This window comes from Pelodiscus sinensis, chromosome 1 (assembly GCF_049634645.1).
Source record: "Pelodiscus sinensis isolate JC-2024 chromosome 1, ASM4963464v1, whole genome shotgun sequence".
In the NCBI taxonomy this organism is placed as follows: Eukaryota; Metazoa; Chordata; order Testudines; family Trionychidae; genus Pelodiscus; species Pelodiscus sinensis.
In genome coordinates this window covers 173,456,125-173,480,780 of record NC_134711.1, presented here as the reverse complement: position 1 = coordinate 173,480,780, position 24,656 = coordinate 173,456,125, and the positions used below count along the sequence as shown (strand labels likewise).

General features: G+C 45.8%; 1 protein-coding gene across 2 annotated transcripts in view; it reads right to left on the bottom strand.

The window, feature by feature from the left end:
- CXADR (CXADR cell adhesion molecule) overlaps nt 1–24,656 on the bottom strand; it is a 60,457-nt gene that overhangs the window by 28,524 nt on the left and 7,277 nt on the right. The gene's annotated exons all lie outside the window — the stretch shown is intronic.

Sequence of the window (24,656 nt, the reverse complement as noted above, 5' to 3'; positions counted from 1 at the left end):
GAAATATTGAAAGAGGAACATTTCTCTATATAAACAACAAGTTGAACTAGAAAGATATTTGACATTTTTTAATCTATTGTTGGATGTGAACATCTTGCTGAAAGTCAATATTTATGACAGATTAGTAGGTTAAATGGTTTAAAATAATTTATTGGAAGTGGTAAAACTAATATTCTGAAGTTAAATCTCAACAGGAACATCTGAATCTCTCCATTCTGTCTTAGGTAAAATTTGCTTCCAAAACAGAAGTAAATCTACTTTCCAAGATTTCTCAAAAAACCCCACAAAACACAAAAAATCCCCTCTCCTGCCAGACAAAAATAAAATAAAACAAACGAACAAAACCCACACACGCAGGAAATAAGACAGCCAAAGGAACTTCATCTCAGCTCTGGACTGAAATTCAAGAGTGGAATATTGCCCATCACAAAAGATTCCTATACTGACCCAGAAACAACAGTAGCAAGCACATTTGGCATTAAGAGGCTTTTGGAGGAAGTTTATTGCTACTAAATAATCCTTAGGGTTGTTTTAAAAGAAAAAGAAAAAGAAAAGAAAAAAATAACCTATGCAGAGTCAGACTTTAAAAATGAATTTAGAAGAGCCACCAATTGTCATGAAGTTACATAGCAACAGTAGTCTATATTAAGGACTTCACAGTACCTTCAGTCGTTCAAAAAGCAAATTAACAGACTTCTAACTCAGTAACAGGCTAGCGAAGCTGTCTCCATCCTCCCTTCATTCCTCCCCCTTTCTAGAACCATCATCTAAAAGGTCTACGCTGGCGGAGAAAATCAATGCAAGATATGCAACTCCGGTTATGCAACTCCGGTTATGAGAACTGTGTAGCTGGAGTGGACATAACATCAATTTTCTAGGGCAGTCCCACAGCAGGAAGTCGACAGAGAAACACTACCTTCAACTTCCCTTGCACCTCATAAAAGCAACAAGCACTGTGGTCAATGGGGGTGCTCAGAGCATTCAATTTTGTAGGTCTTTACTAGATAAGTGAGACAATACCTGAGTGAGAGTAATGAGATTCCTCAAGTCTGTCTTCTAGCTACAGTCCAAACTTTGGATTTGGATTGCTTTCAACAATAAGAACATAAGAATGGCCGTACTGGGTCAGTCCAAAGGTCCATCTAGCCCAGTAGCCTGTCTGCTGACAGTGGCCAGCACCGGGTGCCCCAGAGGGGGTGGACCAAAGACAATGATCAAGCGATTTGTCTCCTGCCATTCTTCTCCAGCCTCTGACAAACCGAGGCCAGGGACACCATTTCTATCCCCTGGGTAACAGCCTTTTATGGACCTAACCTCCATGAAATTATCTACCTTCTCTTTAAACTCTGTTATAGTCCTAGCCTTCACAGCCTCCTCTGGCAAGGAGTTCCACAGGTTGACTATGCGCTGTGTGAAGAACTTTCTTTTACTAGTTTTAAACCTAAAACTGAAAGATATAGTAAAAATTGAGATTATACATCAGTAACTGAAGATAAAATCCATGACACAAATATTGCAGCTATTCCCAAAAAATCAAGTATTCTAAAATCCATGTAGTTTAGAGTTCACTTCCTAGAAGAAACACAAACATGCTAAGGGATAAAAATGCACATCCAATAATCATGAGTATAGAATTTTAGATCCAGATAAGATTTTTTTTTTCATTTTGCCCCTTTTTTGGGCCCTCAGAGAAATGGTGGAAGCACAGTCAGATCACTGAAGCTTTTTCCTTGTCTGATTGTACCTAGGCCAGCTAGGTTGCTAAAGAATGCATCCTTTGTAGGACAAATACAACAAGAACTTTTCATTCCTGACAAAGTATGTCCACTCTACATAGCTTTTAGTGACAAGGCTGTGACATTAAGGCATGTCTACACAGGCAAGTTTTGTTGCCAAAAAACCCTTTTTGGTGACAAAACCTGAAAAGCATTTACATTGTAACATGACAAAAGTTACAAAAAAAGCCCAGTTTTCGTCACAAAAAACTTCCACCTCCATAAGTGACTTTTGTCAACAGTAAAGGGAAGAGGAGGGACAATCATCCAGCGTGTACTACAGGAGGCTTTTTTTTTTAAAAAAAAAAAAGTTCAATTAACTTAGCCACTCTGCTCCACGCTTTGAATTCTGCTGCTCTATAGCTAGGTGAACAGAAATGCACCTTGCCCCTGCAAGCCCCAGGAACTTAAAAATTCATTTCCTGCTGACTGGCTCATTGTGTAGTAATTAGCTTGAAAAGACACAATGAGGATCAGAGATGCTTATCACTCCAAATGCTCTCCTGCTTGGAGCACCACAGAACTTTTTTGATCTTATTAGTGTGTGGGGTGAAGAATTGGTGCAATCACAACTGCAAATGACCTATAGGAAGTGGGACATGTATGGTCACATTTCTCAATCCCTGTGTGACAAGGGGGAAGAATGAGATGCTCTACAATGCAGAGCCAAAATAAAGTTACTATAAGGTCAAGGAGGCAAATTGCTGGTCTGGTGCTGCTCCCAAGACATGTTGTTTTTATAAGGAACTAGACACAATCCTGGGTGAGAACCCCACACCCACAACCAAGAAAACCTGTGAATATTTCCCAAGGCACAGTCTCAGCAGAAATAGGACTTAACCTGGAGGAAAAAGCCCTGGATGAAGATATAAAGATGGATGAGGATGAAGGGCTCCCTGTGGGGTCACCTGATGTGACAAGCAACCAGAAACTGTTCAAGTGTCTAAGCAGAAGCTGAATGTGGAGCATGAAGCAAGGGACAGTATGTGGAGTCCTCTGGCCACCTTGCCTAGAAGCCAGATGTGCTGGCCACTTTTGGGGCACAGGGCAGAGCCAGGACAGATAGGGACTGGCTTGTCTTAGCCACGCAGCACCGCAGACCTGACTTTTAATGACCCAGTTGGTAGTGCTGACCAGAGCCACCAGGGACTAGGGATGTAAAACCCCATTCGGTTAACTGGTTTTGTTAACCGTTTTGCCCATCCTTGGACTGGAATGTGCAGTCCCCTGCAGGCAAGGACTGCTCCAGCTCCACCAGAGCAGTCACACAGATTAAACCCTCACATCCCTACCAGGAATCCTTTTCAACTGGTCATTCTGTGCAAAACCAGATACCTGGCAACCCTAGAGAGGTAAAGAGACAACCTAGAGACCAGCGACTTAGGGGACATAAGAATACAGCACCCTTTGAGTGTCTCAACATGAAAAGCAAGAAATGCTGGTAACCTAATGCAAACAGGAAAACTGCTTAGGCAATGACTGTAGCTTGCTAGCCTTAAGGTTTAGTCAATAAGAGGCATGTTTTGGTTTGTTTTATTTGTAACCTTATTGTCTCGTTTATTCTCATATAGTATCACTTAAATCTCCATTCTTTGTTGTTAAACTTATTCTTGTTTTATTACAAACCAATATGAGTGCTGTGTATTCATAGTCGAAGTTGAATCCCCAGCTACGCTAACAAGCTAATTCACACATGTCCTCTATGGAGGCAGTGAACTTAATTTCTGAGAGTGTCCAGTGAGAGGGGCTGGATGCTATGTATGAAGCTGTCTCTGGCAATTCAGGGTACATTGACTGTTACCTGAAAGGCTAGGTTTGGACCGGCAGACTACTTAAGCCAGGCCAGGGCAAAATACAGCCCATGGGCCAGATCCAGCCTGCCAAGTCACCAGATCTGGCCCACGGAGGCAGTGGGGCACCCCAGGCAGGCTTCCATTTGCCCCGCAGGCCTCTCAGTACAGCAGCTGCTGAGCACTTTCTCTTTGAATCCAGAGGGGAAGATTCAGATGCTGTTCTTTCCTCCCCATCATAATACCATTAGTCAGTTTCTGGAAACTGGCCAATGGGCGCTTCCTGTTTCAGTAACAGGCAGCCACGAAGCACAAGTCTCCTGCTCAGTTACTCAAGCACATGGCCAAGCAGGCGGAAACGTTAAGCTCTGCAAGCCTTTAGCTCTGGAGACAGGATGGTTTGGCTGTTGGCTGGTAAGTCTCCTGACCAAAACCTGCCTCTGGCACCCCAGTCCCCCCCCCCCCCTTCCCTAATCTGGCACCCCCAATCTCCTGCCTGAGATCACAATCCCCTCCCACTCTAGGTCACATGCCAAACCCCTGCACTATAGTTCCATGCCTTAGGTTACAACTGTCTCCTTCACCCAAACTCCCTCCCAGACTCCATTCTTCCTCACCCCAAGCTCCCTTCTGTATCCAACCACCATTCCAGACCCCACACCTCCTCCATTAATACCATGGACCACTTTCCAAAATCTTGGAGTGCCCCTCCCCCCCCCGCCCATCAGATTTGAAGAGGTGCAATCTCTGGTCCAGCAACATTTGTGGCCTGGCATTACAGATATTCCTGGATCAGAGAGCCTGGTAGCCTAATGGCAGGAGGGCAATCCAAATTCAGGGCTGGGCTGAAGCAGTAGGACAGGGCAGGGGTAGAGGCTGGTGACAGCCCTGAGCAGCCTGCAGCATTGGGGGTGGAGCCGCCAGCAGACTGCAGCACTGGGATTGGGTCCGGCAGAGCACCTGCAGTGAAGGACCGGGCAGTCAACAGCCTATGGTAGCGCAGGGCTGGCCAGCGGGAGTGGGACCAGAACTTGCAGGCTGCCACAGGGCAGTAGTTCAAGCTCTCAGCAGCCTATGGCAGCAGGACCAGGGCTGGGGCTGGTGGGAGTCCGAGAAGTCTGTGGCAGCATGAGGCTGGGGCCAAAGCCTCGGGCAGCCCACAGGATCCAGCCGCCACCAGCAGAACAAGGGCCGGAGCTGGCAGTATCCCTGGGCAGCTGCAGCAGCGAGGCTGGGGTTGAACTTGCAGCAGCACAGTTGGAGCCTGTGGCAGCCCACAAGAGTGTGGGCTGCTGGAGCCTGCAGATAAGCTTCCAGCCAGGATAGCAACAGCGGGGCTGGCTGGGGCTAGGAATAGTGAGGGGGCCTCCGGAGCTGGCAGTGCTGAGGGACTGTGGCAGGGAACCTTCCCTGGTCTGGCAAATTCCCTGATTCATGACCAGTCAGGTCTAGAGGGTGGTGAACCAGGGAAGTCCAACCTGTAGTAATATATAGGATTTACACAGAACTTACCAGTTTACAGAGGTTCATGCTTAAAGTACTTTTAACCTAGATTTAAGTGATTCAGAGTGAAAAATAAAGCATTCAGGAAACAGTAAAGTTTGTTGCCTTCAGTTTATTCTGGCTGAGGAAATAGAACTGAAGAAAGTATAAAATGAGTATCAGCAAAGCAAACCCAAAGTTAGAACTGACCAGATTAAAGCCTGGTCAAAGCAATATATAATGAGAGATGGATAAAGCAGTACGTGAGCATCAGAGAAGGGTAGCTGCAAAACAAGAAAGAGCACCAGAAGTGGCAACCTGATCTCTAAGAGCCAATGAGAAGGAGGCAGAAAAGCAGCAGCAAAAAGGAAGCACACCAACACATGGAGCTGAAAGAGAATGAACAGCTGCATAGTATAAGCTAGAGTGAGGGGAACAGACCCCACAGCTCCCAAATATTCTCTCCCCTCTCCAAAGAGCACACAGATGGGAGAACCTATACCCTGCATACACAGACTGCAACAAGGAACACTACACTATTTTATAAACACTAAAGAGTCACATGACATCCTAGAGGACAAGAAAGCTGGTTACAAAGCTCTCAAGTAAAGCATCAAATGTACTGAATGAAATATCAATTAAACACACTTTGAAATACAATTAATTTCAAAATACAGTCTTAGCATAGTTTCTAATTACCACTTAAATGTGCATGGTGAGATTTAGAAACCTTTAAAAAGGTGTTAATATGGGTCTTAGAGACTAGGTTTACAAAATTGTGTGCAAAGGGCAAAAGGGCTAATAATAATGACTAGGTTTTTTACCTCTTTCTACAAGACCATTATCTAAGCATATGCAGTGAAGAGATTAGAGCAGCCAATTGGGATACAAATTTAGGATCACCACAGGAAGCAGCCTATTCATCTGGTGCCATGGTAACCTACCGGTAGATCTCAGGGGCTCTGAGTCGCTCTTCAGCTCTCTCTGAACTGTGCAACTGCGCATTAATTTTAAATTGATTTGCAGAGCAACTACTCATGGAGCAGCAACACAGGTGAGTAGCTGTGGCAGCATGGTGGGATCAGCTGGGTTGGGAGGGCTGAAACACCCCGGCCAGCTGGCTGGGACATTCAGCTGGAAGAGGGTGTGCTGATCGGGCAGCTTTCCCTCTGCTCTAGCCCACATGGAGCCTTGTGCACCCTGGCTGAGCTCCATGGCCAGCTGGCCAGGCAGCCACTCTTCTTTGCTTCAGCCCAGCTGCCCTTCGTTCAGCCCAGGGAGGCTGTGCCGCACTCCTGCTGATCGGGAAAACCTTCCTCTTTGCTTCAACCCAGCTGGAGCGAGGCCCAGCCTCCCCAGGCTGAGCACAGGGCAGCTGGGATGGAGCAAAGAGGAGCAGCAGCCCAGCCAGCTGGCCTTGGCACTCAGCCAGGGTGCACCACACTCCACATGGGCTGGAGCAGGGGAGAAACCGCCGGACCGGCTGAAGCATGGCGCAGCCTCTGCTTCTGCTGAATTCCAGAGTTAGCTGGCTAGGCAGCTTCCCCTCTGCGCCAGCCCACGTGGAACGTGGTACACCTGGGCTGAACACCATAGCCAGCTGGCTGGGCAGCTGCTCCTCTTTGCTCCAGCCCAGCTGTACCATGCTCAGCCCGGGGAGACTGCGCCTCGCTCCAGCTGGGCTGGAGCAAAGAGGAAGGGCTTCCCAGTCAGCAGGAGCACAGCGCAGCCTTCACAGGCTGAGTGCAGTACAGCTGGGCTGGAGCAAAGAGGAGCGGCTGCCCGGCTAGGATGTTCAGCCCAGGTGCACCCTTCTGTGCGGGAGGGGGGAGAGTCGGCCCCAGAGGAGGTGCGCACTGGGGCTTCCCTGCTCCACTGGGGGAGAGGGGGGAGAGGAAGGAGTCATGGGAGGAGGCAGGTGTAGGGGACTCTCTGCTCCCACTGGCACCCTGTCTCCTACTGCAGAACCCTGCCTCCTCAGCATCCTGTCCCCTCTCCTCCACTGGCACCCTGTCCCCTGCCCCAGAACCCATTAGCACCCTTCCCCAGGACCATGTCCCCTACCCACCCCAGCACAGTTGGGGCCACATTAGTGAGGCTTGGGGGGATTTTGGAGGAGGGTTTTTTTTTTTTTTTTTGCATCTCCCTTGCATGGCACCAACTGACTTTTCTGTGGGTCAGTGACCTCTGACTCAAGACAGATTCCCTGCCCTTCTCATAAATAAAGACAATGCAGAAACTTATGTTTGACAGTCTTTTTATTTAAAAATGAAGCCTGGCCAACAAACTCCCAACTGGGGCCAAGCCTCCATCTGGCCGCAGCATTATAACACTCCTGCACCCCCAGACCCTAGATCTGAGCCTATCATACATTGGACCCCCCCCCTTCCCTGAGCCCCTCACATACCCCAACCCAAATTCCTGCACCCTCACATCCACGAGCCTGTGGCTTGCTTAGTACCACAACTCTCCATCTGACCCAAACACTCCCCAGCCTGGAGCCCCCTCCTCGAGCCAGGGTCCCCTTCTCCACCTCCTCCTGCATCCCAATTTCCTTCCAGAGCTTGCACCTCTCACCCCTTCCCACACCCACATCCCTCATTCCTACCCCAGAGCTCACATATCCTGTCTCAATCCAGTGAGGGTACGGCTAGACTACAGGAGTTTTTCCAGGATTCCAGAGATACCCCAGAAAAACTCTTCCGCATCCCGAGATGCATTTGTTCTTCTGTTTTTTTAGTGGAAGAGAAAACATGCTCTTTTGGTAACCCCTGTATTCCTCATTTTACAAGGAATAAGGGGGCTTCTAAAAGAAGGGTTTTTTCTGACCACTGGTCCAGTCTAGACAGGCCAAATGTCAGAAAAACCTCTTCCTACAGAAGAATTTGGGGGGGGGGGGGGGGTGAGAAGTGGCAGTGTACAGTGTATAGTGTATAAGGGCTGGGGATAGCAAGTGATGGAGAGGAGAATAGAGAGGGTGGGGTGGGATCTTAGGGGAAGGCGGGGCGGTAGATCTTCGCTTGTTCTGAGATTTAAAAAGTGATCTTGGGTGTAAATAGGTTGGAGACCACAGATCTAGTGAATACAAGATATAGAAAGAGGGACATACATTCCCTAGTTTACCCCGGAGAAAAGAGACAGTCAGAACCCAAACACCTACCTGGAATTGACCTTGTCATGAGGCACTTTATAGGATTTATGAAAATATGCTTATGAATAGGACAACTGGAATATGCTTTATGCAAAATGCCTCACATAAGTTATCACTGGAAATCTTATAATCTACTGAATGAATATCCCATTTCATACATGAGCCATTCTCTATTTGAAGTTAGAAATATTAAGAATAAACCTGTGTTAGCATGCGCACATTAATAAGTGAGGGCCATTAGTAGTACTCAAGGAATTTGTGAGAAAAAGTTTAAACTGAACACAAAAGATTACCACCTTCTGCAAAATCTATATAAAGGTGGGAAGCCAAACAATAGGGGTTGCTACCAGATGTCAGAACATTCCTGCTTATAATCCAAGATGACCCTGGAAAAGTCTAAGACTGAATGTGGAGGAAGAACTGGGCCCAGTCTGGAGACTTTTTAGTACTGTATGTGAAAAGTTTAATTCAGAATAACTGAGGGTGAGATATTTCATGTAACCAAATTCTTCGTGTATTAAACTTACCTTGCATCTTTTGATGTATTTTGTTTAGTAATTTACATTGTTTTCTTATGACCACTTAAATCCTACTTTTATGCTAAATAAAATCATGTATGTGTATTAATAAACCCAGTGTGAGTAATAGTTACTGATGAGGGAAGGCAGAAATGGCAAGATATCTGTGGATTTCTCTCTTTACCTTGAGAAAGAGGGCAAACATGAGCTTGCCTTATATAACACTTTATACAGAGTAGAGTGGATTTATCTGTGGTTCAGGTCCCATTGAGGCTGTGCATTTGAGGAAGTCCAAGAAAAAGCACTCTTCCTCCAACTTCCCTTACTTCTTGTGAAATTAGGGTTACAGGAGTCGGAATAAGAAGTCCTCCATCTCAACATTATTTTCACATTATGTTGAAATAACTGTTTGTACTGTTGACATGGACTGTTATTTCAGAATAATGTCAGTTATTCTGAAATAACAGTGCTGTGTAGATATACCTTATGTCAGTGCTGAAGGAGGTCAAAGGGCCTGTCTTAGCAGGACAAAGTTGAGAAACCCCCATGAGGGCAGGAAAGTAGCCTCAGTTATATAATTCAGCAATCAAGTGGCAGTCACAAAGGACTGTGAATGAACCCCTTACAGACTCCCACCTGGGAAATCTCATTTGCACACTCCCTTCAAAAGACAAGCTCTGACAAGGTGTTCCATATATAACTCTACTGAGATCCTGAGGGGCAAATGCCCTAAACAAAAGGAATCTAAGGTTACACCCCATCCAGCCTAGGTTGATGTATCCACTGCCAACAAAGGACACAGACTTGCCTCAGGGGTTCAGGATGAATAGTGTAAATACTGACCAACTGGAGGCTTCTGGTGATTTGATTAAAGCTACCTGAGTAAATGATAATGAATGTGAGGGATAGGATGACACTGGCACCCATATTGCTCTCCTCAGAGACACTGACATGCTTCATGGGAAAAGTATAGCTCTCCTGTCATTGGGAAGGTTAAAATTAAGGTCTGCATTTAACTAAAGTGCACTTAGAAGGGAAAGAATTAGAAGGCTTTTAAAAAGTTGGTGTACTGGATTGCATTCCAGAAGAAATTCTCATGAAAAAAGATGCATCAATGTATTAAATATGTTTAAAGCAATTAATACAGTAACCTGCAGTGAAAGAGAACATTGCTCTGCATTTCAAGATGACAAATGTAAAGACAGAACTCCATATTCAAGATGGGCACAAGCTATCACCAAGTAATCTTAACTATCAACATTTTTGCCATTCCATTTCCTTTTTTTTGATAACCAGAAAAATATTAGTTGGTAGGAGTTAATATTCATTTATACAGGAGAAGTCTCACTTCGGTTTCCAGCTCATGCATGACTGTGGCTAAATCTTAATTAAAAAAATCTAGCTTCAGTAAGACACTTTTCATCAGTAGATCCATCAAAGAACCATACATCATTAGCCCCATTTTACAGATGAAAAACTGAGGCATAGAGTGGCAAAGAGACTTGCCCAAAGTCACCCAACAAGGCCAGTGAGATCTAGGAACAGTTTCCAGGCCAGTGGTCTTTCCAGTATGCCATGCCACAGGGTTGCTGGGGACAGTGTTCCTTCCCTCGCCTATGCATTTTGGTACATTGAATGGGGATAATGGTTAAGTTTTGAAACATTTGCAATATTAAGCTGCTAATAGGCTCAATGTGAGAAATCTCCCTATACCTTTGTCCCCATACCTTCCCAATTTTATTACATAGTTTTTAAGAGGAAATGAGACTGGTGTCTCCCTCTCTGCTTCACACTCCTGTCCCATCATTCTCTGTTCCATCATGCTCTCTCTTTACCATCCCAATAAGCCATTAGCTGGCACTGCAGAAGCCATTATGTAAGAAGTTCCTCCTTGCTATCTCCTGCCCTATGCTGAGGAGTACATCTATCACAGGTAACAGCTTTTGAAAAGCTACACACTACCTTGGACACATAGTTGTACTGTACAAGGAGACAGGCTCTCACTCCATCGTTCCTATCCCCCTCCACCAGACCAAGCCCCATCCCCAAACATACAAGCCAGCTCTGCCCCTAACCCCAGGAATAGGTGTATCTTAACTATGTCTTATCTGGATTTTACATATTCACATTTGTCACTGTCAGGTCCTACATCTCAGTTTATGTAGAGGGAGAGGAGCTCAGACATGCACAGAAAGGCAAGTCCTCTCCAGAACCTGACTCACATGAAAAGGGCAGGAAGGGAGATTAGACCCCCAGACTACGTCCCTTTTTCGGAAAAGGGATGTAAATTAGACGTATCACAATTGCTAATGAAGCGGGGATTTAAATCTCCCGTGCTTCTTTAGTATAAAAATGGCTGATGCTTTTTTTGGGCACGGAGCTTTACCGGAGAAAAGCACCAGTCTAGACGCTGATCTTTCGGAAAATAAAGCTTTTTCCGAAAGATCCCTTCTCCCTCTTGAAATAAGCGATCTTTCGGAAAAGGCTTTATTTTCCAAAAGATCAGCATCAGGACTGGCGCTTTTCTCCAGTAAATCTCCGTGCTGAAAAAAAGCGGCAGCTGTTTTTATGCTAATGAAGCGCGGGAGATTTAAATCCCCGCTTCACTAGCAATTGCGATACGTCTAATTTACATCCCTTTTCTGAAAAAGGGATGTAGTCTAGACGTAGCCCCATAGAAAAGCAGGTTCCACGGATACTGGTGTATGTGTACATGTTGAGCAGTGTTAAGATCACCCTAGAGACACTATCGTAAGCCATACCATAAAAGGCTGATACTAATGTCAGGGCTACCCAACATTAGGCTCACAGACCATTTGTTTGCAGTCCACAGTGTGGTTTGGATTTATGCAGGATTCAACATGAGGCCCACAGGTGGGATTCTTTGAACACGGCCTCCACTGGGAACATGGTCCACAACAATGTGGAGTCTCCTAAGTGGGGTGAGCACTGAAAGATGCAAGTGTACAGGCTGGCTGGGACAGTCTGATACAGGGTGTTGGCATTTTTAGCTCCCAGGGAACAGGTGCCAGGAGTGCAGGTACGAACGGGGCTTTTCTCGCCCCGGAGGACACGGACCGCGGGACCTTGCGGTCCCGCCGCCTGTCTACTCCGGGGTGAGAAAAGCTGCTCCGCGTCTCCCTGGTCTGCAAACCAGGAAGCCGCGGAGCAAAGCCACGGAGGGGCTCCGGCAGCGGGGCAGCCCAGGCGCACCTGGGCTGCCCTGCTGCCCGAGCCCCTCCGCGGCTTTGCAAAGCCTCAGGGTAAGCCAGCAGCGGGACAACCCAGACGCGCCGCGGCTGTCCCGCTGCCGGCGTCCTCAGAGGCTTTGCTCCCGGTGTCCCTGGTCTGCTGGAGACGGTCCCCAGCAGACCAGGGGCACCGGGAGCAAAGCCGAAGCGGCGGCGGAGTGCCGCGCTTCTGATGCTTTGCTCTGGCAAAGCCTCAAGAGGCGCAGCACCCCGCCGCTGCTGCGGCTTTGCTCCAAGTGCCCCTGGTCTGCTGGGGACCGTCTCCAGCAGACCAGGGACACCGGGAGCCAAGCCGGGGAGGTGGAGGGGTCCCACGCCTCTGAGGCTTTGCCAGAGCAAAGCCTCAGAGGCGTGGCACCCCGCTGCCGCTGCGGCTTTGCTCCCCGTGTCCCTGGTCTTCTGGGGGGGAGGGGCGCAGCTAGTGCGCATCCCCCCCCCCAGCAGACCAGGCTTTTGTTGTGGACCCTGGGGCAGAGCAGCTGGGGCGCTGCCGGTTGGCCTCTTAAGGGGGGGGGTAGTCTTATACGGCGAGTATAGGCGAAAACCTATGTTTTAACTAGAAAATTAGGGGGTCATCTTGTACGTCCAGTCGCCTTATACGCTGGAAAATACGGTATATACAATCACATTTAAGTTGTGGCTCTCGCATGTGCTGAGAGTATCATTGTGGCCCCCAGAGCTTCCAAAGTTGAGTAGCCTTGCTAATGTGATATATGCCATCATGTGCCAGCAATACTGCTCTGCCATGTACATTGGACAAACCAGACTGTCTATGCAAAATAAATGGGACAAATCAGGCATCAAGAATGGTAACATACAAAAACTAGTAGTAGAACATTTTAACCTCTATGGACACACAAATACAGACTTCAGAGTTTCCATCCTCAAGCAATACCTCCCATCTCTGTATCCCTACTATCTATTTCTTTTTCTTTCACTTCATGCCTCCAATAAAATGAGTTGCAACTTATGAAAGCTTATGCCATAAATTTGTTATTCTTTAAGGTGCCTCTGGATTCCTTCTTGTTTTGCACGGTTTAGGACATTTATTATTGAAAACTACCATACCAGCCACACAACCTCATTTATTCTAGAAAGGTTAGAACAAGCAAAAAGAATATACACAAGGGAGAAAGAAGCAGTAACAAACAAGCAGCAACTAGGGAATTCGTAAAAAATAATTGGCAAAGATGCAGGAAGAAAGAAACTGATAAAAGTTGCTTTGGCTAGTACTGAAGAAACCCAAACTTAATATTAGGGAGAATGCAAAAGGGCAAGGAGAGGAATCCATAAAAAATAAATAGGAAAAGGGAGAAAAAATCTGAGGGAAAAATGTGAAAATTAAGTGGAAAAATATATACAGCTATGGCTGCATTTAAGCACTTTATTTATATAGCTATATTTTATTTAATTTCCCTGAAAAAAGTCCATGTACAGTAAAACTCCATTAGTCCGGCATCCAATGCTCCGGGACTCCTGATGATCCGGCACCATCAGGAACCCAGAAGTGCTGGGGCAGCCCGACAGGCTTCCCCCATTCAGCTGCTGCTGAAACTGACCAGCAGCTGAATCGGAGAAGCCAGGAGCAGAGCAACTGGGGCGCTGCTGGGTTGGTCCCGCAGCACCGTCCTTTGGCTCTGCGGGACCAACTCAGCAGCACTCCAGCTGCTCTGCCCCAGGGGTCCCCGATTCAGCCGCTGCTGAAACAGATCAGCGGCTGATTCCAGGAAGCCCCGGGCAGAGCTGCTCTGCCCGGGGCTTCCTGGAGTCAGCTGCTGATCTGTTTCAGCAGCAGCTGACTTGGGCACCCCTGGGGCAGAGAAGCTGGGCTCATGCCGGGTTGGTGCTGCGGGACCAACCCGGCAGCACTCCAGCTGCTCTGCCCCAGGCGTCCCCAAGAGCAGCTGGAGTGCTGCTGGGTTGGTGCCATAGCACCGCCCCTAGGTGCTGCGGGACCAACCCGGCAGCACCCCAGCTGTTCTATTGCAGGCATCCCTGATTCAGCTGCTGCTCAAACTGACCAGCAGCGGCTGAATCAGGGACGCCTGGGGCAGAGCGGGACTATCGTAGGGGGGGGGGGGGAGGGCTATGAGAGGTCTGGGGTGGCATCCCCTCCCACCCCACTCCAGACCCCTCATAGCCCCCCCCCCCTTCTGATAGTCTGGCATATCTGATAATCCGGAACCCCCTGGGTCCTAAAGGTGCCAGATTATCGGAAGTTTACTGTATTCTTTATTGTGGTAGGTGTGAAGTGTTTGGGCATGAAAGGAAGAGATGGGATAATATTGCTGCTTACTTCAGTGTAAACGGGTACTGCAGCTAATAAGGCAGATTTTTTAAACACGGAATAGCACTATAGTAGAAAATATATATGTATTTTAAGAACTGTACAGGGTAAATACCAATCCCTTAATTTAGATCTCAGTATACAAAAAGGGTTTTCATATACATGTATTACTGAATTATGCTATCACAGATTATCTCTTTGAAATTCTTAAAGGTCAATGCGAATGCTAAAAACTGAGCTTTACAGATTTAATGACTGCCACAAACTCTCTTTTTAGTGATTGTTGAGGGATTATTATAAAAGTCAGTTTCACATTATAAAACGCTCAGTCAATGGCACTCCTAAATGCTGCTCAGCATTAAATAAAACAGAACCACCGCATGCCTAATACACATCAGTTATGGCTTATCACAACTTGTAAGCTCCTGCACAGGAGCTGTATGACGTTGGTGAGAATATTTTGAGTCAGTACTGTACAATAATCCAATGACTGTCTTTACACTTACCAGAATATTTAAACAGGAAAAACAAACTGCAAGAGGAATACAAAGAGAAGTAGAGAAACAACATGGGTAAAGCAATTTTTGTCATTGGACCAGCTTCTATTGGCAAGACACACAGCACTCTATGTAAACTCAAAAGCTTGTCTCATGAACTGAAGTTGGTCCAATAAAAGATATTACCCCACCCATCTTCTCTGTATCTCTAATATCCTACATTGCTGCAATAACATGCAAATTAAAGAAAGTAGCAATTCTAAATTGCTAAGTATTATTGTGCAGAGATCATACAATTACTAGCATAACTTATTTCTAAAATACACCTAGTGCTGTTACAAACTCAGCACAGCTTTCCAATACAGGCAGTCCCCGGGTTACGTACAAGATAGGGACTGTAGGTTTGTTCTTAAGTTGAATCTGTATGTAAGTCGGAACTGGCATCCAGATTCAGCCGCTGCTGAAACTGATCAGCAGCTGATTCCAGGAAGCCCGGGGCAGAGCAACTCTGCCTCGGGCTTCCTGTAGTCAGCCGCTGGTCAGTTTCAGCAGCAGCTGACTTGGGGACACCTGGGGCAAAGCAGCTCGGGTGCTGCCGGGTTGGTCCAGTAGGGCTGCCACTCCTCCGATGTAAGTCGGATCCGCGTAACTCGGGGACTGCCTGTACACACAAAACGAGACAAATTTGCAATCCCATTATTATGTAAAAAGTTGAGGTAAAAAGTATGTTATGTGATTTGCATCAAGTCCCTTTGCCAGTTTTTGTGAGTTTTGTTATAGATTGGATTACAGGCAGTCCCCGGGTTACATGGATCCGATTTATATCGGATCCCTACTTACAAATGGGGTGAGGCAACCCCGCACTAGCTGCTTTCCCCCAGCAGACCAGGGAGACGCAAAGCTAGCGTCCCCCCCCCCCCCCCCCAGCAGACCAGGGAGACGTGGAGCGGCTTTTCTCAGCAGACACCCTCAGCTTGAGAATAAAGGACTGAGGGAAATGAGGTGTGGGAGAATAAAACTGAGCTCTGGAGAAATGTTTGGCTAGAGTTTCCCCTACAATATGTACCAGTTCCGACTTACATACAAATTCAACTTAAGAACAAACCTACAGTCCCTATCTTATACGTAACCCGGGGACTGCCTGTACTGTGATACCCTCAACCTGGAATTTCAAAATGATGAAGAACGGCATATTTATAGTAAATAGTGATTTTCAATGACTGCACAGGACACATTTTCTGTGACCTATTGGTTTATTGGTTTTCTGGACTGAACTGAAGTCCATGCTGTGCTAGGTTTCCCCAGTAATTTCCAAAGCTATGTCCTTGGGGGACAAGATGACATGGGGGAGGAGGGCAGGGTGACCATGGGAAGGGGTGGGGCTTGGGGAATAGACAGACTCCTCCCAGCCCATCAGGACTCCCAGGCTAGATTGTGCAATTGCTCCAGCCCAGAATGGCCTGCAGGCCAGAATTTGAGATCCCTACTCCGCATAGTTTGTGGCCTTACTTAAGCCATGTCTATACTTTCGATTAGATCAGTACTGCTGCAGTCAATGCAGTAGTGTCTGTTCAGCAGGTCTGGGAAGACCCACTCAGCAGAGTGTGGAAACCATAGTTAGTCGACCTAAATTACGTTAACTGAAGTAACTTAACTTAGGTCAACTAATAGACATAGTGTAGACCAGCCCTTAAAGACTACTTCATCTTTGTACTGTACTATCACATTTGTCACCAGTGGAGATGCTAAAGTTGGATAGCTCTGAATTTAACAAAGGAAGCTACAACTCAATCAAAGTTGACACTAGTTCTCTTCTGGTCCAATCTTTCCCTCTGCCCAAAATTGCCCAGGGACACTGACTTTGAGAACACACTGGAAGAAATCTATTTGCAAGGATTGCCACAGAGCATGAAGTTTGACCTATGTGGATGAGAATTCTGCAGATTCTTATTTTTTATTTCTCATTTTGTAATTTACGAGAAGGGAACCTAGGACACTGGATAGATGTCCCTTTTTATATCTGGATACCAATCCAAAGTATATAATAAAATTTTCCTTTTTTAAAAAAGAATATTCTTTTGTTGATGTGTTAAAGTATCACACAAACGGGCGAAATTGATGCATACAGGGGAAATACTAAGAGAGGCAAAATGTGTCTATGCACAAAGTAAAGAAACTGATTCAGAAAAGTCGTTTCTTCTTAGAATAAAGCAAAGATTAATAACTGTAGATCTTCAAACCAATCTATAGATAATTTAGCTTCAGGACCTGCAAATTCATAACCCTGGGCTTAGGTTTATTCACGTTGGTAGTCTCCACTGGTCAGGTGAGTAAAGTTAACATGCATGTTTGCAGAATCTTGGCTTTAGGAACTCCAAAGTGAACAAGGGTCTTTTCTAATTACTTTGCTTGACCATTTTTAAAATACATGTACAAATGAAAGGACAATAAGTAATTTTAGTCTTTACCCAATGGTCCATTCCTTTGGTATCTATCCCTGTATTCACAAACTGTTCTGAACGTTTTGAAGCTCTTGTTCCAACATCAGTAATTAATGACCTTGCTCCACAGGGACATAGTTATCAAGTCAAAAAGCACAGAACACTTGTATTCTTTTCATTACTGTAGGAATGCAAAGATTACAATTCCTCTTGTACAATCACTATTCAGAGTTAGCTTTATCAATAAAACAAATTTAAGCACAGAGCTTGATGTAGTCCAATATCCAGGATTTCAGATTCTGGAGGACTACTCAAGATGCATGTTTAATAAATTTAGTTTGGTTTGATTTGGACACTGTAAAATGATCCAATGTGGCCTGGAATTCCAGAAGAGAAAGCTACACAAATTTAACTAAGGTAGACAGTGTGAAGCAGATAAAACTAGGATCTGGGCAACTGAAGGGCCGTTCCACACCTTCCCTTCTGACAATGTCAATGTCAAAAAGAATATCACCCAGTTTTCCTACAAAAAATATTTTCTTTTGATGCTGTGTGAAAGGATCATATAAACAGGAGAAATTGACGCATACAGGAGACACAATGAAAGCAGCAAAGTGTGTTTATGCACAAAGTAAAGAAACTGTTAAAAAAATATATGTTCCCTAATGTTTTATCTTGGGTACTATTTGTAATAGGTGAAATAGTTTCACTCAACTTGATTATTGATAGCAATCCATTAAAAAATTTGCATACTACAGTGGCAAGGAGTAGAGTTCTCAAAATAATGTCCATCATACCCAGATGCCTCTACCTCTTGATATTAGGTTTCCTTTTTATTCTCATTCAACCAGGTGCATTCTGATTTTCCTCTCATGTCCATATTTCTAGTAACACTAAGAAGATTGAGGCACACTGCAAAATCCTATATTTAAGTCACTGATGACATTTACAAGGAAAATGAGCAAGTCACTGCATTTGGGGCATTTCAGACATTTCTGTCAATCAAAACACCTAGGGTTTTCAGTGCAAGGCAGCATCTTACCCAGAGGACTGTAGGCTTTTGGCTCTCCAGAGTTACTGTGCAATAGAATTTTTCTTAACATGGAGTGAGCTCCATGTCAATACTGTAAGACAGTGTTTCCCAATTTTATTTGGCCACAGAACCCCTTTAAAAAAACACTGGGGAAAACTGGTCGATCCCCCCCCCCCCCAACGGTGGGGGGGGGGGAACTGTCAAGCAAAAATAAAACCACACACTGACCTACCCCTAAGACACTTGCTCACCCCTAAAACCAGTTCTGGAGGGGAGGGGGGAGTGATCGGGTTCTTGTAGAACCCTTACTTTCACTTCACTGAACCCCGGGGTTCCATGGAGCACTATTTGGGAAACACTGCTGTAAGCAATCTTATTCAGTAGTACGATCTATTTTTAGATGTGACCTGCAAAGGGAAATCCACATTAGTACTTCTCTATAGTTATCCATGAGGCTGCACTATGATAGCTAGTAGTAGGATAAATACTGGAACTTGAGTGTGAAAATTAGGGTTTGGGGCAGCTCCTCCTCATCCACCATGGGAAATGGGCTGAAGCAGCCCCACAGCAGTCTAGACCTGGTGCAGGCAGGGTGCTCCATGCATCCAGTGCTGCTCCTGTTCACAGTGGCCCACATGCATCACAGGCAGGGGCTGCTCCGGATTTCCAGAGAAGCCCACATCCAGGGACTGTTCCAGCTGGGCTGGTAAGCCTCTCCAGCCCGGCTGCAGTCTAAACTGGTTAACTAGTTAAACTACACATTTAACTGGTTAACCATTAAAATGGATTTTACCTAGTAAAAATAGTTCTGATGTCACAAATATGAATTATGATTTGTGATTCTGAGCCAATGAGAGATGTAGGGGAGGTGCCACTGGGCAAGTAAAGCACAGGGTCAGAGTTTCCTGGCACTCATGGCAACACAGCCCAGGGCCCTGGACTAAAGGAGTCTCCTTAATCCAAGACCCTGAGCTGCAGCCCCTGAAGCCCCTTTCTTAATCTGGCCCTGCTGCTGCAACTAAAGAAGCACACCTCTCCCTCCACTGTAACAGATACCTGCTGTCACAGCCAGGGAAGAGGCTAGGGATGTTAACTGAATAGTTGAGTAACCTCGTGAATTCTTACCAGTTAGTTGACTATTCCATAGTCCTTGGGGGCAGAGCTGGAAGCAGCACAGGGTGCCAGGCAACAGCTAGTCCATAAGGGGAGCCAGTTTAAAAACAAGCTCCTCTCGCAGACCAGCTGCTTGTCACCCTGTGCTGCTGCCACTGATAAAGAGACAGCAGTGCAGTGTGGTAGCAACCCGTCAGAAGGGGTTCACACTGGGGCTCTAAGTCCCCAGCGTGAACCAGAACTGAGCCGGGCTGCCTGCTCACCTGGCTCCTATTACACTTTAAATGCAAAGCCACAGCAAGGGTAGGTCCCAACCCTATGTGAGCCAGAACTGAGCCAGGCTGCTGGCCAGCCTGCTAAAAAATTTACTGTTTGAGGGTGGGAGGAGTAAATGCATGCATGTAAATGCTTTTGCTTATCGACTACACTATTATAATCAACTACACTATTACATCCTTAGAAGAGGCGAGCTCTCTGGTCCTTTCAGGACCTGAACCCCTGTGCAGGGCTTATTAGGAAGCAGCTTAGAGATAATCCTGGCTCCAACTATTTAAATTCTTATCCATGCACCTCTTCAAACACATTATATATCATGCAAATGACCAAATTTTTATCATCACAGACTTCCCACCATCAAAATGGTACCACAGAAGCAGAAACTGTCTGAGGTAGTCAGTTTCCATAGGGAAACTGTCTCTTTTTCATACACAGGGGAGCACTTATCCATAAGGTCCAGAATTCCAGAGCTAGTTCATAAAACATATACTGTACTGCAAATCCATTTCCTTCTGAAGTTATGCAGACACTGTTGCTTATCACAGGCTACAAGAACTCATCTGTAGCTATGATCCAAACCAAAAGTAATGCTCTACCTGCTGACACCATCAACTGCAAGTACAGTGCAAAGTTACCACTTCAAACATGATGCATGCATGGCTGGGATATTACAAATTCCAAGAGCTATTTTTCCTTCTCAGACTGCCTATGGACAGTGCTAAAATATCCTCTTCACTACCACCTCAAAGAAGCCTCAACAGTTCCACAGAAGTTCCAGCAGAAACCTCTTCTTTTTAAACAAGGAGAACCAAGTCTACATCTTTGGCTCCATTTATGGAAAGGGCTAGGAAATGGTACCATAAGCAGGAAACCTATGGAATTTTCCCCAAATAACCGAGGGGTCAGATAACAGAGGTCAGATTTCAACATTTCCCTTGACTGCAAGATGGTCAGATAACAGAGGTCAGATTTCAACATTTCCCTTGACTGCAAGATGACCTTTTGGAAAGCCTCAAAAACCCATAGCTTTAGACAGCTGTGCCAGGATCTACTCCAAGGGCAGACAAATTGCCACCATGTAGTATAGCACTGGTGACAGTTTTATACATGTAACCCCCAAGGAGATTACCTAGATTCCTGAGGCTCTGTCTTCTGGCAGCTCACGGACAGGCACACGGTCCCTGGTAGGGAGGGGGAGCCAAGGCAAACTCAGAATCTGCCAGGCAACAAATAGGGAGTGAGATGCTTCTCCCAGGGAGTTCAGGAAAGGGGAGAAACCATTGTTTTTTATGAGTCAGGCTGGAGACAGCCAGGGCAAGGGCAGGACTGGCTGTGTGGGGAGCTGGTAAGCCCCAGGCCTACATGCAGGGTCCCCCCCACCCCGAGAACTGGCCTCTAGGGACCTGAGAGCAAGATCCCTCAGCAAAGTTCTTTTTTTCCCCACTGATGATTCCCAGTTTGTAGAGTTTGCTGGGAAACTTCCCCAGCCAGGCTGAGTTAGCCCTCCAGCTCCCTAGGTGAGACCAGTCACCACATGGTCACCTCTGCTCTGCCTGCTAGTTCAGGGCTGCTGCCTGCTGTGTGTGTGTCTGGGCACTGGGCTAGGAGATTACAGTTTGGATTTTAGTACAGTTGTGTAAACTGCACCTTGAGCCCTGCACCCCTTTGTGGTGAGGGGAAATCCTGGGACTAAAGCAGCCTGATTCCTGCCTGAAGAGGATCTCTGCTAGCAGAGATCAGCCCCTCTGCAGTGACTGAGGAGTCCAGAGTCATCTCTGAACCAGAGGATCGTTCATGGAGTTTGAGTGAGCACTATCTTTTAGTTAGTCAGGGAATTTGTTTTGGGGACCCCTTACTCCCTGAACTGTGTCCTCAAGCCAGGGAGTAAGGGTTTGGGGATTTTATAACTTGCTGCATATTAAACCTGTGGAGGGATTTACCACCTTCTCCCACTTGAGAGTCCTTTGGGCTGTACTGAACCCAGTCAGCCACACTGCTAAACCACTACAGAGAAGAATTTTGTGGGCATAGGTCATCAAGGACCCCAACAAAGTACGTGCATCAACGGGACACTAATCTTACATTTGCTACATCAAGTCACATGACGGAGAAATCACAGGTATTAGCAGCATGGGCACCAGTGAACCTAAAAATAGTGTTTTACCCCGTTATGTTATAATTGTATCTTGTTTAACATAATTATTGTGTTAACTATTGTATGTGTTTGTGTGGGCTTTTTTTGAAGTCTCCAACTATCTGACAAGTAAGTGGGGATTACCCTGTGGTTAGAATTTTCCTGCCAAACTGCTCTGGTGACCCTGCCAGGAAGGAGTGTGTGTGTGGGGGAGGGAGGGGGTGGGGAGGGGGGCGCGTGGAGGCACCACCAAATAAATTCATAGAAAAAAAATAAAGAAGATACACTCTGCTGAGTGGGTGGCGGGATCCAGAAGAACCCAGGCCTGTCCACCGAAACCTGTAGGCAGATTGGCATTAAAGGAGGTAATCAGGTGGAGAGGTGATAGAAATGTAGCCGTGTTAGTCTGGGGTAGCTGCATTCTGCTACAAAGACCTTTTACATCTGCACTTGAAAGGGAATCCTCTGAACTGTCATTCATGTTAAAATTCGACACTTTCCAAAAAGGACTCAACAAACACTTGAACTATCTCACCCATTACCAAGATAGTTTCCCCAATTATCACCTCTAATACCATTAACTCACAAACATCCCACTCTCCCTACCTCTAATATCATCAATTCACAGACACTTACCTTCCTTCCACCCCCCCCCCCCCCCCGCATCCCCCTCCTGTTCTGCAATGTGATTTGTCCTTTTCATATTTGTTCATTTTTTTAAATTGTATCCTTTGGTATATATGGTTGTGACTACTTTCTTCCACTATTTGATCTGAGGAAGTGGGTCTGGCCCACGAAAGCTCATCACCTAATAAACCATCTTGTTAGTCTTTAAAGTGCTACATTGTCCTGCATTTTGCTTCAGGTGAAGAGGGGCGCTATATACAGAATTGCAGCTCACTTGTACCTGAAAAACCATAGCTAGTGTGGATATTGTACTGTTAGTATTCATATTGATGGTGTCCCATCAGTTTAGTTACAAAGAGTTATATTGTCTATGGTAAAAAAGGGCATTTAAGTAACCACACCTACCTTACCAGTGTAGCTTCCAATTGCATAGTCAAGAGATACTGGAAACATATGTTTCTGTGTTGATTTGTAGGTCACAAACACATATCAAAATGTTATTATACCTGACATAATATGTTGCATTTGTCATAGATTATCCTACACCATCCCCTCTGAATAAATCAAGAGAAAAAAATCTCGGGTAACACAATAATTAATCTGTACTAAGACAGTCAACTCTGACAGCCTACATCACCTTCCACACAGCTATGCCCATTAGAAATCATACTATTTCACACTCCTGACTGACATACCCATGCCAGCGAAAGTCTCTATGGATAAGACTCAGAGTTAATTAAACAATGGTACATATATGTCTACTGCTCTCTAGGGCAAAGAAGAAAAAGCAATTATCAAAACAAAAAACAGAGCAAATCAGACTCAATTGCCTTCAAAATTCACAATTCCAGAAGCTGCTACTCTCTCTACTTTTGCTAAATAAAATCAGTTTAAGTGAATCTATTGAAACGTTTTAAGAAATCTACTTCTGTTTGGTTTAACCTTGGAATGGACTGGTGCACAAAAATAGACAAGTAGAGACAGTGAAAAATGTGGTATTCTGACCTCAAGCAGACCTGGCTAGAAAGAATGACAGCATAGAAGTGTTAAGATGTTTGGTTATTCTAAAACTGCTAAGAGATAAAGTGAATCCAAGGATAGAGGCATTTACTACTGGTAGATGGGGGAGGGGATGAAAAAACAAAAGCAAAAAGGTAATCAGGAAAAGCTCAGTATAAACCACATAAAATAGTAAGCTAAAACTGTTTATTTTAAGTAGAGTGAAATTTTATCTGTAAATACTAAGCCAATATATAAATGTATATATCCTAACTACTACCAGTGTAGTAGTTTGAAGAAAGAAACCCAAATTTTTGCTGAAGGTTATATTTTTCCTTCACAAAATAAATTAATTTAATGGATTTAGTCCAAATAGCTACTTATAATAAAGATATACTTGTTCATGATCGCCCTCAAAAATAAGAATTCAACAAGCTAAATTACTCAAGCTAGGCATGCCAGATGAAACTTGTTTGAGAAAAAAAAAAAAAAATCACCCAATACAGAAAAGACTAGAAAATACCCTCGCAGACCAGTTCCCCTGCTACCCTACACTCCAGCCTCTGATACAGAGTAGGGATGTTAAGGACTAGTTGCCCATCTGATAAGCCAGGGGTGGCCAACCCGAGGCTCACAAGTCGCAAGAAAAAAATTGCGGCTCCTGACAGAACCGGGATGGAACCCGGAACCGCTCAGGTCAGTTGTATGCATGCTCACAGCCCACGCAATTCCGCTCACGGCCCCCAACGCATTGCATTATATCCTGCATGTGCAGGACAGGTCGCACACAGCATCCCAGCCTGCACATGCTAGCAGCTGGCCACTGAGCACAGGCAGTGGCTTCTGCTGCAACTCCAAGACCAAGGCATAAAGTTGAGAGGGAGAAATGCCTGGCCCTGGCTGGAGGGAGAGGGGGAGGGGTGCATGGCATCCCAGATGCAGCGCAGAGGCAGGATCCAGGACCTGAGCATAAGTTTGGAGGGAGCAGGGGGGGAGATTAGGTTATAGCAGGAAGGGGAGGGGTCTGGCTCTGGGGAAGGGAAGGGGGATTGGGTTGCGCAAGGCATCCCGGCCAGCTCACGCTCAAAGCCAGCCACTTAGCACACGTGTCCCAGTGCCTGGAGGGAGACGTGCGGCTGTAGCAGTGGCTCTAGGACTCGAGAATTAGGTTAGAGCGAGGGAAGGGGGACTAGGTTGGGGGTGTATGCCTGGCTCTGGGGAAGGGGAGAGGGACTGAGTTAGAGCAGGCCTCTCTTCCCCTCCCCTAAACAGCTGGCACACT